A 16252-nucleotide genomic window follows, 5' to 3' on the forward strand; every position below is an offset into this window, starting at 1 on the left:
CCACAGCAGGGTTGTGCTCAGGGAAAGACCACCATAGACTGGAGCAACTGTGGGGTGATGTTTACTGAAGATTCTGCCTTCTCTGGGATTGATTTATTTCTTGATTAACTTGTGAGCCCTCTCTGCCCTTTTATGCATTTTGATGAGTGAATACCAATCAGGTGCGGTGGTACATACCCATGATTCGGGAGGCCGAGGCAAGAGAATCAGGCATTCTGTTCCAGCCTGGGCTACATGAAACCCTTTCTCAAAAAAGGGGGTGGGGAGTGATGATTATCAATAAGTAGAAACGTTAGGAAAACGTAAAAGAGAATACCTTTCTACCCATAATATGAAAGGCAGTTTCACTGAAATATCTGTGAATAGTGCCTTGCACACTCCTGAAGGTTTCAAGTTATACCCCCCCCCCGACATTAACTATTAATTTAGTGCTTCATAGTGCCTGGGAAATCTGATCAAGGAGAAAGTGTCAGGTTGATACAATACCAAAGAAAAAGTCTAGCTTTTTCCTGTTAACAGCGGCAGAAAATAAAAAAAAAAAGCATCCTACTCCTTTTTGTATTCAGTGTGTTACTGTTTTAATTTTGTATTTCATTTTTTTTACTGTCCATTTGTTTGAGTGTGCACATACCACGGAGCATGTGTGGAGGTCAGAGGACAACTTGGTGGAGTTGGTTCTCTCTCCATGGGGGTCTCGGGATTGAACTCAGGCTGTTGGGCTTGGCAGCAAGTACCTTTACCTGTTGAGTCATTGCTCCAGCCCATTTTCATTGTTTGAGACAGAGTCTCATATAGCTCAGGCTGGTCTTGAATTTCTGAACTTCCTGCCTCAACCTCCAGAGTGCCAGGATTATAGGCATGTGACCATACCCAGCTACCGGTTGCATTTTTAATTCATGCAGGGGCATGGTTAATGGCTAGCTCCTATTTTGTGGATGGGGAAACAGATTAAATGGGGACAGTAAGAACACTGATTGTTTGGGGCTGTAGCCTCAGCTGGTCTAAAAGTTGCTATGTAGACCAGGCTGGCCTTGATCTCATAGAGATCTGCCTGCCCCTGCCTCCCATGTGCTGGGATTAAAGGTGCGTGCCACCACACCCAGCGTCACTAAAGTTTTATCTACTCCATGTGATAACCTCCAACCTAGAAAGGCAAGGTGTGTGGTCTGTATGTGTGCTCCTACATCAATGCACCACTATACCGTGTCACAAAACCACAGTGGTTTACAGTGAGCATGGATTATGTTTTTTTGTTAGTTTGTTTGAGACAGGGTCTCATTATGTAACCCTGGCTGACCCTGAACTCAGAGCTCTGCCTGCCTCTGCCTCTGGAATATACCACCATGCCTGGTGGCTTCTGATTTTTCTAAGCCCATGTTAGGTTGGCAAGCCCTCTGCTGGCTGTGCCTGGGTCACAGAATTCAGAGAAGGCTAGCTAGGCTAAAAGGCCAAGACTGCCAACTGCCAGGTTAGCAACCAGGTCTGCAGGTAGTCCAGGTTGGAACAAGTCTTTGTGGCCTCTTATTCTTCAGTGTCTAGTCTCCCTTCCTTATGTGGCATCCTCAGGACTGCTCTGAAATGGAGGCAAAAGCTCTTGAAATTAAACATTACTGTCACTACATTCTTTCAGTAAAAGCTAGCCATGCAGTTGGCCTGTATGCAGAACAGGGGGACAGGCTCTACCTCCAGATGGTCAAAGCTGCCAAGACCAGGTTACTGCATTTAATCTACCACACCACTCTATTTAAAAACATAGCATTTCATTCCCAGAACTTCCATTAAATGCTTTCTCTTTCTCCCTGGTATCATCACCACCTGATATATTGTTTTGCTTATTTAACAATGGAGCTCTATGGGGGCTGGAGAGATGGCTCAGGTTAAGAGCACTGGCTGCTCTCCCAGAGGATCCAGGTTCTGTTCCCAGCACCCATGGCAGCTAACAACCTTCCATAACTTCACTTCCAGAGGATCCAACAGTCTCCAGGCATTGTATGCACATGGCACACATACATGCAGGCAAAATATTCGTACCCATAAAAAATAAAATAATAAAAGATAATAAAAGATTTTAAGTGGAGCTCTAGTATAGTGCAGTGGTGGAAGGTGGAGATAGGAACATCAGAAGTTTAAGGCAAACCTCAGCTACATAGTGAATTTGACCGTCTCAACTCTCCCACCAAAAAACCCCCAGCTCCCCAACCTCTTTGTCCTAGTTTGTTTCTTCATTGCTGTGACAAAATACTCTAACCAGTACCAACTTGGGGAGGCAGGGTTCATTCAGCTTACATCTCCCAGGTCACAGTTCATCAGGGAGCCCAAGGTAGGAACTCAAGGAAGGAACCTGGAAGCAGGAGCTGGAGCACAGGCCATGGAGGAATGCTGCTTACTGACTTGCTCCCCTGGTCCCTGCTTAGCCTTTCTTATGCAACACAGGCCCACCTGCCCAGGGGTGGCACCACCCACGTGGGCTGGGCCCTCCCACATCACTCATCATGAAGATGCCCCTCAGACATGGCCATAGGCCAAGACATGGCCAGTCCAATAGAGGCAATCCCCCAATTGAGGCTCCCTCAACCCAGGTATATCAAGTTGACACTAAAGCTATCCAGCACACCAGCTTTAAGACTACCAGTCGTTACAATGTCATTCTGATTTCTAATTTAAAATTGTGTAAAAAATACTACCATAGCTCAGAATAAATCATTGCTTTTTTAAAAAGATTTATTTTTATTTATTTGTACATATGATTCTATTTGGATGCCTGCAAAATTCAGAAGAGGGCTCAGAGTCCCTGGAGCTGGAGTTGCAGGCAGTTGTGAGCTGCCTAGCATGGGTACTGGGAATCCAAGTCCTATCCTCTTAGCCACAACCACTGAGCCATCTCTCCAGCTCCTCACATTCTTTTTTTTAAATTATTTTCATTTTATATGTATGAAGGTATTGTCTACATGCATGTAAGTGCACCCATGTTGTGTAATGCCTGCAGAGTCAGAAGAGGGAGTCAGCTCCTGGGAACTAAAGTTAGGATGGCTGTTAGCCAAAATGTGGGTGCTGGGATGCGAACTGGGGTCCTTTGCAAAGCAGCCAGTGCTCTTCGCTGAGTCATCTTTCCAGTCCCTCCTCTCACATTCTTTTATATACACACAAATATACATTATGCTTCTCTGTAGTGCTGAAACTTCAGGGACTTTGAATTCTTTTTTTTTTTTTTTTTCTTTTTGAAGCAGGGGCTCCCTGTAGCCCCAGCTGTCCTGGAACTCATTATGTAGACCAGGCTGGCCTTGAACTCACAGAGTTCTGCCTGCCTCTGCCTCCCAAGTGCTGGAACTGAATTCTCTTCTTTATGCTTTTAAAAACTGTATTGGGCTGGCAAGAAGGCCCAATGGGTAAAGGCACTTGCTATCAAACCTGACAATGTGAATTTAACTCCCAAAAGTCGTCCTTGACTTCCACACAGGTACTACAGCATGTGTGCATTCTTCCCCACCACATACACAAAAAGGGAGAGGCTGGCAAGATGGCTCAGTGGGTAAAGACACTTGCTGCCAAACCTAATAACCTGACTTCCATCCTTAGAACCCACATGACGGAAGGAACAGTGGTAGCTCATGCCTTTAATCCTAGCACTCAGGAAGCAGAGGCAGGTGGATCTGTGTGAGTTCAAGGCCAGCCTGGTCTATATATGGAGTTCCTATATCTCCCTATAGCCCCAGCTATAGGGAGACCCTGTCTCAAAAAGACCAAAAAAACAGACCCTGCAAGCTGTGTTTTGACTGTCACATGCCACTGTGGTGCACACAGACCAATCAATCAATCAAACAACAAATATATTTTGTAATTTTATTTTTATTATTTTCATGTGTACGAGGGTTTTGACTACATGTATGTAAGCACACCATGTGCGTGCAATGCCTGCAGAGACCAGAAGAGGGTGTTGGATCCCCTGGAACTGGTGTTACAGATGGTTGTTAGCTGCCATGTGGGTGCTGGGAACTGAACCTGGGCCTTCTGCAAGAGCAGCCAGTGCTCTTAACCACTGAGCCATCTGTCCAGCCCCATAAATGTAGACTCTTAAAAACTTTCCAGGCTGGGCATGGTGGCTTATACCTTTAATCCAGCACACAGAAGGCTGGGGCAAGCTGCTCTCAGTGAGGTCAAGGCCAGCAAGCTCTAGGCCAGCCAGAGCTACATAGTGAGACCCTGTCTCAAAAAGAAAAACAGCAAAAACCCACTTTCCTGTCTCTTTAACAAGTGGTGTTGGGAAAAACCAGATATCCATATAATAAAACAATGAAATTGGATCCTTTTCTTCATAAACAAAAATTAACTCAGAATAGATTAAAAGGGAGCTAATATCCAAAACAGATTTTTAAAACTTCTCTAACTGGACCTAGAGAGATGGCTCAGCAACTAAGAGTGTTTGCTGCTTTTGCAGAGAACCTGAGCTCAATTCCCAGCACACATGTTGGAAAGCTCACACCCACCTGTAACTCCAACTCCAGGGGATCTGACACCCTCGTCTGGACTCTGCAGGCAGCTGCACTCACATGTGCAAACACATACATATACATAATTTCTAAACGTTAAAATCCCTTTTTTTTTTTTTTTTTTGGTCCTTTTGAGACCGAGTCTCCCTGTAGCCCCAGCTGTCCTGGAACTCACTATGTGGACCAGGCTGGCCTTGAACTCACAGAGATCCAGCTGCCTCTGCCTCCCGAGTCCTGGGATTAAAGGCGTGCGCCACCACGTCCCGCTAAAAGTTAAAATCTTAAAAACAAAACAAACAAAAAAAAAAACTACAAAACAAAACCTCCAAACAACCCAATTTTAAAATGGAACTGGAATAGACATTTCTCTAAACACGGTATACAAATGGCCAACAAGCCCATGAAAAGATACCACATCATTATTAGTGGCCCATGAGCTCCTGTCTCCAGTAATAAATACTGACCATTTAAAATCTTCTACAAAAGACCTACTAAGACCAGAACACAGTGGCACAAACATTCATGCCCCACCCCTCCCCGTGCACAGAACTGAAACAAAACCTGGCCTATGAAAGGTGTCCCCGTGTCGTGGTCCGCCCCCCCTCGCCTCCCCCCGGCCCCGGGGGGGGGGCAGTCTCCCTTCGGTCTTCATCTCTCCGGATGGACGATTGGCCGATGTTGTCTCTTTGCACTAAACGCTCTCGTTCAGCACTCGTGCTTCTGCGCGGTGCCCACGGTCACCACCAGGCTGATCCCCGGCTCCCGAAGGCCGGTAGCATTTCACACTCACGCCCGGTCCTCGCGGCCTCTCGAGGCTCAGCGACGCGGACTCTGCACTCTTCCTGAGGCCCTCGCGGGTTTGGCAGTAGAACCGCCAAGCTTGCGTGCGTACCCCGGATGCTGCACTCGCTACTTCCGGGGCCGCCGCGGGCTCTAGGGGCGCTGGGCCGAGGCCCGCCGCGAGCACGTCAATCAGTATCGCCCAGTGGGCGGGATACCAGGAGGGGGCGGGGCTCGGCGTGGAAGGGCGGGGTTTGTCCTCGCCCCGCCCGCACCACCTCCCCTCCACTGAGAGCTTCCACAGCTCGCTTGGCTGTCAGGCGCGGTGGCCAAGTGGTAAGGCGTCGGTCTCGTAAACCGAAGATCGCGGGTTCGAACCCCGTCCGTGCCTGCCGTTGACGGTAGAGCAGACCTTTATTGTCGAGAATCCCATTTGTCCAGTCTCATTTCGCTCTCCACCAGTCACCTTTTCTTTTTCGTGTCTGATCTCAAGCCGGCCCAGCGCACCGAGCTCTGTTCCCAAGGGTCCGGCCGCGCGCGTCGCGCCTGCACCGCCTCCCCAGGCGTGGCGACCCCATTCGGGCTCGGCTTCCCCTCGCTCAGTGGGTGGCGTGTCTGCGTTCTGTGCGTTCTTTGCACAGACCGAGACTGTCGCCTGCTTTCTTCTCCACCGAGTCAACTGCTTGGCTGACCTTTGGGCTTTCCAGCCCTGACCTGCTCTAGCCAGTTGTGACACTCCCTAAGTAAGGTAGAAACAGCCCGACTTAAAGTGACTGGACATGGAGTGCCTCGGATTCCCGGTCCCTCTTTTTGTTTTCGTGATTTGAGACTGGGTCTTCTGTGCAGTGCTGGGAACACGAGAGTGCGCCCCCACAGTCCGCCTCGCTCCGGCTAGGACGTGCTCAATTGTAAACAGCCTTGAACACACCACTCCAGAGTTTCTTGAAGTTCACCTCCTTTACTTACACCTCCCCTCCCCCCAACTAAAAGTATATTACTGCACTTTAAGATCCCAATAAATGAAAGAGATGCTCTCAGTTTTGATTGGTGTCAGCAGTATCCTCTGAAATTGTTACTAAACGCAAACAGAAGCCCTTTCTGGCAATCCTTGACAGCCCAGACAGTCACGGGAGAGGTCCTGCACTCCCGAGTATGCCCTGGTATCCTGCCCTTCCCTCAGGATCACTGGTAAGAAGGAGCTGGACTGTGATTTCCCCAGTAGCTGGAACAGAGAATTCCACCCGGACAAGGGTGAGGGACAAGGCAAGCCAAAGTCAATAACAGGTACAAGGTACAGGAAAGGTCAACACAGAATGCTGGGGAAACATGCATCCCCAAAGGAGAAGGGCCAGCGACAGGGATCAAATACCAATCCCAGGCCAAGGTCTGTGAGGGCAGAGGGTATTCAGGCCTGGGAACAGAGAAATCTTGCATTTACCCTGAAAGCCAATTGTGTCTAGACTGGCCTGGAAAGACTGGAGGCAAGTCATTGTCTAGCAGGCCAGGACACTGAAAGGGGACAGACAGCTTTGCTGAATTTATGGCCTAACTTCAACTTAATCACTTAATCTGTTTCCACTGCCTCAGTTGCTAAATTCTAAAGTTGAAAGATATTTCCCAGGGCTAAGTTTGTAACTCAGTTAGTAGAGTGCTTGCTTAGCATTATGAAGCCCTGGATTTGATCGGTAGCACCTCATAAACTTGGCATGATGGTACATGCCTGCACTCCTGGCACAGGGGAGTGGAATCAGGAAGATCAGACATTCAAGATCACCTTTTGGCTATGTAACAAGTTCAAAGTCAACCTGGGGCTATCTGAGAGCCTGTCTGCTACATGAGACCCTGTCAAGGAAGGAAACAGGGTCCTTGTGGCCTGAGATTCTTAGTTTTTACATCAGAGCTTGGGCGAAGCAAGGGATCCCAAGTACCCCATCAATCTCTGCATGCCTGCACCCTGGACCACTAAGCCTAGCTGATTGTCGTTACTCCATGTTGAGAGCAATGTGACTGTGGCCCTCCATCCAAACTAAATCAGTCCACCCTGGTGGCAGGGCTCCATTTCTCCCTCACTCCCAGGTCCCCTGGCCTGGTCCTCTTCTTGGTATACCCAGCGTCTAGAACAGATGACAGTGTGTACCGCAGAGTGAGAGCCACACTGAAGCCATCATGGTGTGTGGTCATCTATGACCTCTAAGAGATTAAAAAAAAAAAAAATACAGTCTGCTGCCAGGCCTCTTCCTTCCTGTGACAGAATACTATTTCACTAAAAAGCAGAATTTAGCAACAGTACCTTTCATGCCTCATGCTAAGAGTTTGACTCCAATATCCTGTCCTGGAGAGACTTATTTTAATTCTTTTTATTTGTGCGAAGAAATGTAGATTCCCAAACCATTTAAAACAGGTGAATGTGTTAATGAGTTCTAAGGGGTCAGGGACTTTCAAAGGATGCTCCAGAGGCCTCTTTCATGTGTCCCCTCCCAGTTACCACCACATGACCAACGAGTAGCTATTTCCTCTGCTTTTATAATAATCAGTTCCTTGCATTTTATTATTTTATTTTTTATTGAGACAGCGTCTGACTATGTGGCCCAGGCTGGCTTGAACGTTCAATCCTCCTGCCTTCACCTCTCAAGTGCTGAGATTTCTTATACTTTATTCATCAGCTATTTGAGCTCCTTTGTAACTGTTTACCTTATGGCTCAATTTTACTTACTTAAAAATGAGTGTATTGGGGCTGGAGAAATGGCTCGGCAGTTAAGAGCTCTGGCTTGGTTCCTAGCACCCACATGGTGGCTAACAATGGTACATTACCCAGTTCCAGGGGATCCAATGCCTTCTTCTGGTCTCTGCAGGCATTGCATGGCACAGGTGCACGTACATGCAGGCAAAACAGTAATACACATTAAATAAATTAAAAAATTTAAATATTGCCAGGCATGGTGGCAAACGCCTTTAATCCCAGCACTTGGGAGGCAGAGACAGGTGGATCTTTGTAAGTTCGAGGCCAGCCTGGTCTACATAGCGAGTTCCAGGCCACCTGGGGCTACAGGGAGACCCTGTCTCAAAAAGACAAGGAAAAAAAATTAAATATTTCATTTTTATTATTCTTATGTGTATGAATGTCATGTGGGTGCTGGGAATTGAACTTGGGTCTTCTCCCTGAAACTGAAGTTACAGACAGCTGTTAGCCACCATGTGGGTGTGGAATCAAACTCAGATCCTCTGCAAGAGTAACCAGTGCTCTTATGTAGCCAGTGCTCTTAACCACTGAGCAATCTTTCCAAGCCCCTGATCCTCCCAACCCTCTTACCCCCACCCCAAAGTTTTAAATGGATGTGTCTTTCAAGCTTTAGTCAGTCAGTAGGATTTTTCCCTTCCCTTTCAGTTCCTAGTCATGGATCTGAGAGACTGTTGGGTCACCTATAATGTAGATTTTGATGCAGTGCAGTCACATGCTTATCCAAGGCATTTCTCATAAATTAGCAGCTGGTCCATGCACTGGTTCAGAGGCAGGCTCAACACCTTTACCATGAGTATGGTGTTACCTCTGCTGGGAAACCTCTGATTCCCCAGGTCAGGGATCACTTGGTTTCCTGTCTGGGACCTTTTGGTATGTCTCACATGCTAGATGGTCAGCCCTTTGTGGTTGGGACAATGTCTCACTTATGTCCATTTCCAGCACCAGGTACAGAGTCCTGCCCTGCTCAGGGGTTAGGGAAGGCTTCCCTGGCTAGGTTATGCAAGATGAACAGGAATTTGTCCAAAGAACACAAGATCTTGGGTATTTCCATCTTTGTTCAGTCATGTACACACTATACACACTTTTTTTTTTTTTTGTCTTTTTGAGACAGGGTCTCCCTGTAGCCCCAGCTGTCCTGGAACTCACTATGTAGATGAAGCTGGCCTTGAACTCACAAAGATCTGCCTGCCTCTGCCTTCCAAGTGCTAGGATTAAAGGCGTGCGCCACCAAGCCCTCAATACACACTTTTTTTTTTTTTCCAATTTGAAATAAGGTCTTGCTATGTAGCCCAGGCTAGTCTGGAACTTGCAATCCTCCTGCCTCAGTCTCCACAGTGCTGAAATTACAGCAGTGTGCCACCACACCTGGCTTCTTCCATCTATGATTCGCCAATACCTCAATCTGGGGTGCATGTAAGCACGCAGGGGTACTTTTCTTCTCCCTATGCACAAGTTCCCCAACTTGCAGGAGAAATATATTTTTTGGTAAAGAAACAAATTCTTATTCTCTATAGATTGTTACGTTAGCAAACTCTGAAGGCCCAAGACCATCCTTGGGGACAAAAGCTAACCTTTGCAGTCACGGATGATAACACTGAGAGCCACCAGCCATCATGCCGTTTCACAGCCACAGAAATAGGCAAAGAAAAGTGATTTGTTTAAGGTTGCCCGAAGTCTTTTTGCTGTTTGTTTTCTAAGTCAGAGTCTCATGTATCCCAGATTGGCCTCAAATTTGAGGATGAGGTTGAACTTCTGATCCTTCTGCCTCCACCATCCTAGTGTTGGGATTAAAGGTGTGCACTACCACACCTAGTTTCTTTTTGTTGTTTTTTTTATTTAAAAAAATTTATTGAGAATTTCATACATGCAGATAAGGTGTTTTGATCAAATCCATGCCCACTCCCTCCCCTCCAATTCCTCCCATATCTCCCCATCATTTTTTTCCTGAAAATTTCAATTTCATGTACTCTTTCTTTCTTTTTTTTTTATGGGGCTTTTTGCTATTCTAACATTCCCCGCTCCAAAGAGGTAACCCTAAAATCTTTTCTAATGTTTTATTTATTATTTTTATTTTATGTGCATGCGTGTGCATTGCCTGCATATAGGTAAGTGCAATGCCCACAGAGGTCAGAAGAGGCTGTGGGATCCCCTGGAACTGGAGTTACAGACAGTTGTTAGCTTCCATGTGGGTGCTGGGGTTCAAACCTGGGTCTTCTGCAAGAACAGTGTTCTTAACTGCTGAGCCATCTCTCCAGCCTCATAACCCTAAAATCTTTTAGGGATTAGATAAAAGCTCCCAAATACTTTTGACACTTTTGGCCTTTGGAACAGAGTATGTTTCTAAGAGACACAAAGACATTTTGACTTTTAACCAAGAAACTGGCTACTTCTCTTTGGGGTCTTTTTACCCTAACTGCCTAGCCAATTCCTACCTCCTATTCTTTTTTTTTTTTAACTTAAAATTTATTTATTATTTTATGTGTATGAGTGTATTGCCTGAGTGTGTGAGTGCACCCATGTGTGCGATGCCAGGGAGGTCAGAAGAGGGTGTCAGGTCCCCTGGAACTGGAGTTAAGGACTGTTTGTAGCCACCACATGGTGGCTGGGAATTGAACTCAGGTCCTCTGCAAGAGCAGTCAGTGCTCTTAACCACTGAGCCATCTGTCCAGCCTGCTACCTCCTATTCTTATTACACCATCCTCTGAGGAGGTTACCCAAATTGCCGATAGGGATTCAGGATGCAGACTGCTCTGGCTTCTTCCATGCTGAACAGGGATGCAGGGTGAGGCAACTGGGGGACCCCTTCAGTGGGTCTATCTAAAAGACTCCCAAATTGCAAAACCCTTAGTGATCTGTAGGGTGAAAAGAAAGTCCTTGACTGGTGAATAGGAGATGTGAAGGAGAAGTAAAGGCAAGAGGCAAGTTAGCATTACAAGTTCTAGATAGGGAACCAGAAAAAAGTCAGAACTGGGCAAATTTCAAATGTTCATATTAGAACCCATTGAGATTTCTTGATGAGAACTTCTAAAAGCATCCCTCTATTGGGTTCCTCCCTCTTTTTCTTTTGTCTGCCAAGGCTGGTCTTGAGAGTGATGGTCTCAGGATTTGTTTTCAGGCACTTTGATAGCTGTTGGAGTGGCTAGAATCAGTATTGGTTCCCTCTCAAAGGCCTCTAGATAGGGGGAGAAAACAAATTTAGCCATCATTTTAGAACAGTAATGGGTTGTCTCACTTAGCTACAGGTGGGCACTACAGTATTGCAGACCAAGATTTGAAGTCTTACATCTGAGCAGCACTTTCTGCTTAGAAACAAAATCATCAATGAGAAATAATTGTCTAAATAACATTTTATATGGACTTAAGCCTAATGTCTGGGAAGTATAATCCCTTGAACTCTTACAGAAATATATTGATCCTTTTAATCTTTGTTTATACTTTCCTTTTGGGTGTTTAAGACCATACAGTTGGCCCAAATAAACCAATTTATCTTTACACTTAAGGTCATTTGAGGATCTGTTCCTCAGGAGTCACATGGGCTTGGGAGGAGCCCCTGGCTCCTTTCTTTTACCTGTTCTATCTGTGTGAAGTCAAAAGTCCTGCTCGACCATGTCTGGCTTCCCTTGGAAGCATGGATGAGATGTTTCCTCTGAGTTGACCCTTCTCTTTGTAGACTGGACACTGGTTCAAGTCCATCTGGAACAGGACATTTTGAGAGATGCTCTATAGTCCTCTGGAACTTAGTCGACCTTGGAGAGCAAGGAGCAAAAAACTGTCCTTTAAGTCCTCTGACTAGATTAGTATAGGCCTCAAAGTATGACTGTTAAACATCCAAGAAGGTTAGTCTACCAGTCTGGTACTTTTTTTTTTTTTTTTTTTTTGGTGTTTTTTTTGAGACAGGGTCTCCCTGTAGCCCTAGCTGGCCTGGATTCACAATGGAGACCAGGCTGGCCTGGACCTCACAGAGATCCGCCTGCCTCTGCCTCCCAAGTGCTGGGATTAAAGGTGTGTGAAACCACGCCCGGAGCAGTCTGGTACTTTTAATTACCATGTGCTTTGTAGATAAAGCTTGGGCAGAAACTATCACACCTAGTTTTATGTGGTACTGGGGATCAATCCCATGTTTGGTAAGCGCTCTACTGAGTTCCATCCCTGGCCCCCAGATTTAGGCCTTCACAGGATGAGCATGAGTTTTCTTAGAAAATTTGTCTCCAGTGTTACTAGACATGCATCCATTTCTTTATTAGCTATGGACCAAGCCTAATGGTCAACAGGAAAACCAGATAGTGACTAGACTCATCTACAGTATCCAAGGAAGAGACACACTTGCAAAAGTTGCACTCCCCAGAGCCCCAACCCCAGATAAATTGAATGTTCAGGCTCTTGTCCCACTTGGGAAGAGTGGGAAACGTGTGGACAGAGGCAAAGCCCTCCCGCATGGCTCATTAAGTTTGCTGCCAGGACCTTAGACCAAGGTGGCTCTGATAGAGAATAATCTGTTGACAGCTACAAACACTTCCTAAAAGGTCACAGTGACCTACACACACACACACACACACACACACACACACACACAGACACACACACGGGGCGGGGGGTGGGGTGGGAGAGAATACGTTGATAAGAATCAAGCCAGTCCTCTAGGCCTGGTGGCAGAGGCCCAGCTACTCAGGAAGCTGAAGCTGGAAGATTGAAAGTTTAAGGCCTGCCTGAGCTCAGAGAAATGCTCAAAGTCAACTTATGCAACCTACTAAGACCCTGCCTCCAAAAGCAAACAAACAAAAAATTAAGAGCTGAAGATGTAGCTCAGTGGTAGAGCACTTGCCTAGCATGAGAGAGACCCTGGGTTCATTCCAAACACTGTTCAAAAAAAAAAAAAAATCAGTTCTGTCCTAAATGGCAAGGGCAAAGTAGAGACTTGTAGAACTCTGGCCAAAGGCTTGACCCTACAGCAAGGGCTCTAGCTCCTTCCAGACGCATACCCTGCCTATGGGAAGTCATTCAGAGATTCCTGAGTGAGGTTGTTACACCCCAGGTCAGCAGGAACATTGTGTGACATTAGTTCTCGGGTATGCCCACCTCAGCCTTCCCATGCAGACGCCCTGCCTGCTCTATCCATTATCCAGGCATCTCAGCTGCAGCTCATGGTTTGATCCAGCCCTGGCATTTCTCTTACACACAAGCACCTGAGACTCCTCCTTGGGGAGACCGTGGTACTGGGGACCAATCCCATGTTTGGTAAGCTCTTGAGACCATGTCCCTCCGCTGGTCTTCTGGGACTGCAGTTCATGTCTTCTGAGGAAACTCAGCAGACAAAGATCTTTCCACGTTGTCTGACTGAAAAGGTCAGCAAACAGGTAGCGGTCAGTATCAACCAGCACCTACCCTTCCTGCAGCTAAAGAGCAATCAAGCTAGGAGAATTCACAGAGGGAACTATATCCCAACTAGTCAATGAGGAAACTGAGGCCCAGAGGCAGGAAATTACATGTAGAGGGCTGCACAGGGGGTGGGGAATTGAAAGAGACTCCGAATGTTGATTAAACCAGCAATCTCAGTGAGGTTTTCCCGCAGTAAAGAGTTCACTCCTGGCTTTAAGTTATTCCCTCTCTTAAAATGGTCTAGGCCAAGGGAGGAAAATCTAAGAAATTGCTGTATATGAGCAAAATATGGAAAGAAAATGAGTCTGATGAAATCCCTGGTCACAGATTATTTGTGGTCCTTTTCTCTCTCTCTGGACACCAGGATGCTGTTGTCTTTTACCAATACTCCCTCTGGCTGTCAAAAAGCTGAAAAGAACCTCTGAAATCAATGTTATTGATGCTATTGCTACAGAAGTGCCATCCGATGACTGGGCAGCCCAGAAGCTTAGTGCAAAGAGTACCAAGTGACTTGGGTGAATCACCTCACCTTCCCAAGCCCAAATTCTGCCTCTGAAGGCATAGGCTGTCTCTATGCTCTGCTCCTTTGAGGATGATTTATGCACAGCTGTGGCAAGGTGCTAGAGTTAACAGACTTGAGCATGGTGCTGCTGTTAGGCATCTTGCTCTGTTCTCACTTTGGAGACTGCAATGAACAGCAGCTCTCAGCCCTTGGGGGCTGTGGTTGTGTTTGGAGAGAAACTTGTGCGATCAATGCCCAGAAGAGCTAGATTCTCAGAGCAGATTTTGCAAGGCTGGATGTATTCAGCAGGTATTTATTGAGTGCATACAATGTGCCTGGCACTGGGGAACAGCAGTGTGGGAAAATGAAAAAAATCCCTGTCCTTCTGGAGCTTGCATTCCACCCTTTAGAGACAGAAATCACCACCATCAGGGAGAGAGAACACGCCAAAAATTAAAGAATAAAGCAAGTGGTATGTTAGATGGTACAAAGAGGGAAAGTCTGGACTGGCAGATAAAAAGTGCTGGGGCAAGGGAGTATAACTTAAGGTGACTAGGGAAGGCCCAGGAAAGCCTAGAATGAGAGGAGCCAAGACACTTGACTTTCCAAGTGTCTCCACATCTGTGAGATCATGGACCCAAAGCAAGGTGATCCCTCCCAATCACCGAGATAGATGTGTTTCAGGGATATTACAATTTTTTCACATCACACACCCTCACTGCCACTTCAGGGGCTATAAGGACAGCTTGCCAAGGAGCCTGACTCTGGGTGGTAGGCATCATTCCTAGAGGGTAAAAGACCAGATGACAGAGGGAAATCTTAGAGACCTGCCCTCAGTGCCCTGAGTATGGCCCAGGTATATGCTCAGAGCAAGAGTGTGGGTGAGCTGGGGTATGGAAAGTGTACAGGACCAAGAAGGAGATGAGTAGGGAAGGGCTGCCTCAGGGGTGTACCTACCCCCAAGGTCCTGTGACCAATGCAACCAAATTCACTCGTAACATGTGAGCAACAGTAACATCTCCATTCCAAGGTCCTTGTGGGATTTTCCAGAGAAACTCTGAGCACAGGGTGGTGGTGCCATGAGGCTTTTCCTAATGGAGAGCTGTCTATATCATCATCATCATCACCACCACCATTACCAACATGTTCTCTAAGGCAGCACTTCTCAAGGTAGTCCTGTTAAATGAAGTCAATTTAATTTTTTATTTATCTATCTATCTATCTATCTTTTTTTTTTTTTTTTTTTGGTGAAGCCTGGCATGCTTTCCCTGACACTCGGGGCTCCCCGAAAACTTTAAAGGCGTGCACCACCACGCCCAGCTTATTTTATTTTTTTAAAAAAATATTTTATTTTTTTATGTGTATGCATGTAATGCCTGCATGTAGGTAAGTGCACCCATGTCGTGCAGTGCCTGCAGAAGACTGAAGAGGCTGTCGAATCCCCTGGAACTGGAATTATGGACAGTTGTAGGGGAACCCTGCTGTTAAGGTGGTCTCCTTTCTCAGCAGGGGCTTCCTGCCTAACTTACCTAAAAAGTGCCTCCAAGCAAGGATGTCTGACCTTATTCAAAACGACCTTTGGCATAGTTACCTGCAATGAAACTACCCCCAGGTTTTTTCTATATGATAATTAGGCATTGCCCTATAGTCGGATGATAGGCTCCTCCTACCACATGTAAATAAAACATACTATGAGCACCTATCAGCTGAGGCTTTGGCTGCTGCCTCCACACTATATTTTCCCTAACCCCCACTGAATAAACCGAGCTATATCACTGAATCTGCCTCCCTGGAAGGGCTTTCTTCCGTCGTGCTCACTGGCCTTCCTGAACCCATTCATGGCTTCTGTTCCCTTTTCCTCATGGACCAGTGGCCAATGACCTATGAGGGGAGGGAGGACCCCACAAGTTGTTAGCTGCCATGTGGGTGCTGGGATCCAAACCCCGATCTTCTGTAAGAACACCCAGTGTTCTTAACCACTGAACCATCTCTCCAGCCCCTTATCTATTTTTATTGTGTATTTCCTGCATGTATATAAATGCACTGGTGTAGCGCAAGGCCCGTGGAGGACAGAAAAGGGCATTGGATCCCCTGGAACTGGAGTTACATGTGGGAGCCTGCGAGTGACCCTGCAAAGATGGCGCTGAGAGGAAGAGAGCAAGGTGAGGCTTGACTTGTTTTGAAAACCTCCTGATTGGCTGAAGGACACTTCCCCGTTCTGGAGGCTCATGATCAGTGCGTGATCATCATTGATGCTTATGGGACCCTGCCCATGTGGCAGGTTGACCTTTAAGCTGATTGGGTGCATTCAGGGGAGGGGGTTTCCGAGGGGATTTCCAAACTGCGGGTTTTGCCTTTATGAGCTCT

The 16252-nt window shown here is 46.6% G+C and overlaps 1 non-coding gene across 1 annotated transcript; it reads left to right on the plus strand.

Annotated features, from left to right (window-relative positions):
- The first annotated feature begins 5586 nt into the window (after nucleotides 1-5586).
- Trnat-cgu lies at nucleotides 5587-5658 on the plus strand. The gene has a single exon. It is a non-coding gene; the product is annotated as a tRNA-Thr (tRNA).
- Nucleotides 5659-16252: the final 10594 nt, after the last annotated feature.

Source organism: Nannospalax galili, unplaced genomic scaffold (assembly GCF_000622305.1).
Source record: "Nannospalax galili isolate Female #2095 unplaced genomic scaffold, S.galili_v1.0 scaffold8, whole genome shotgun sequence".
Lineage (NCBI taxonomy): Eukaryota > Metazoa > Chordata > Mammalia > Rodentia > Spalacidae > Nannospalax > Nannospalax galili.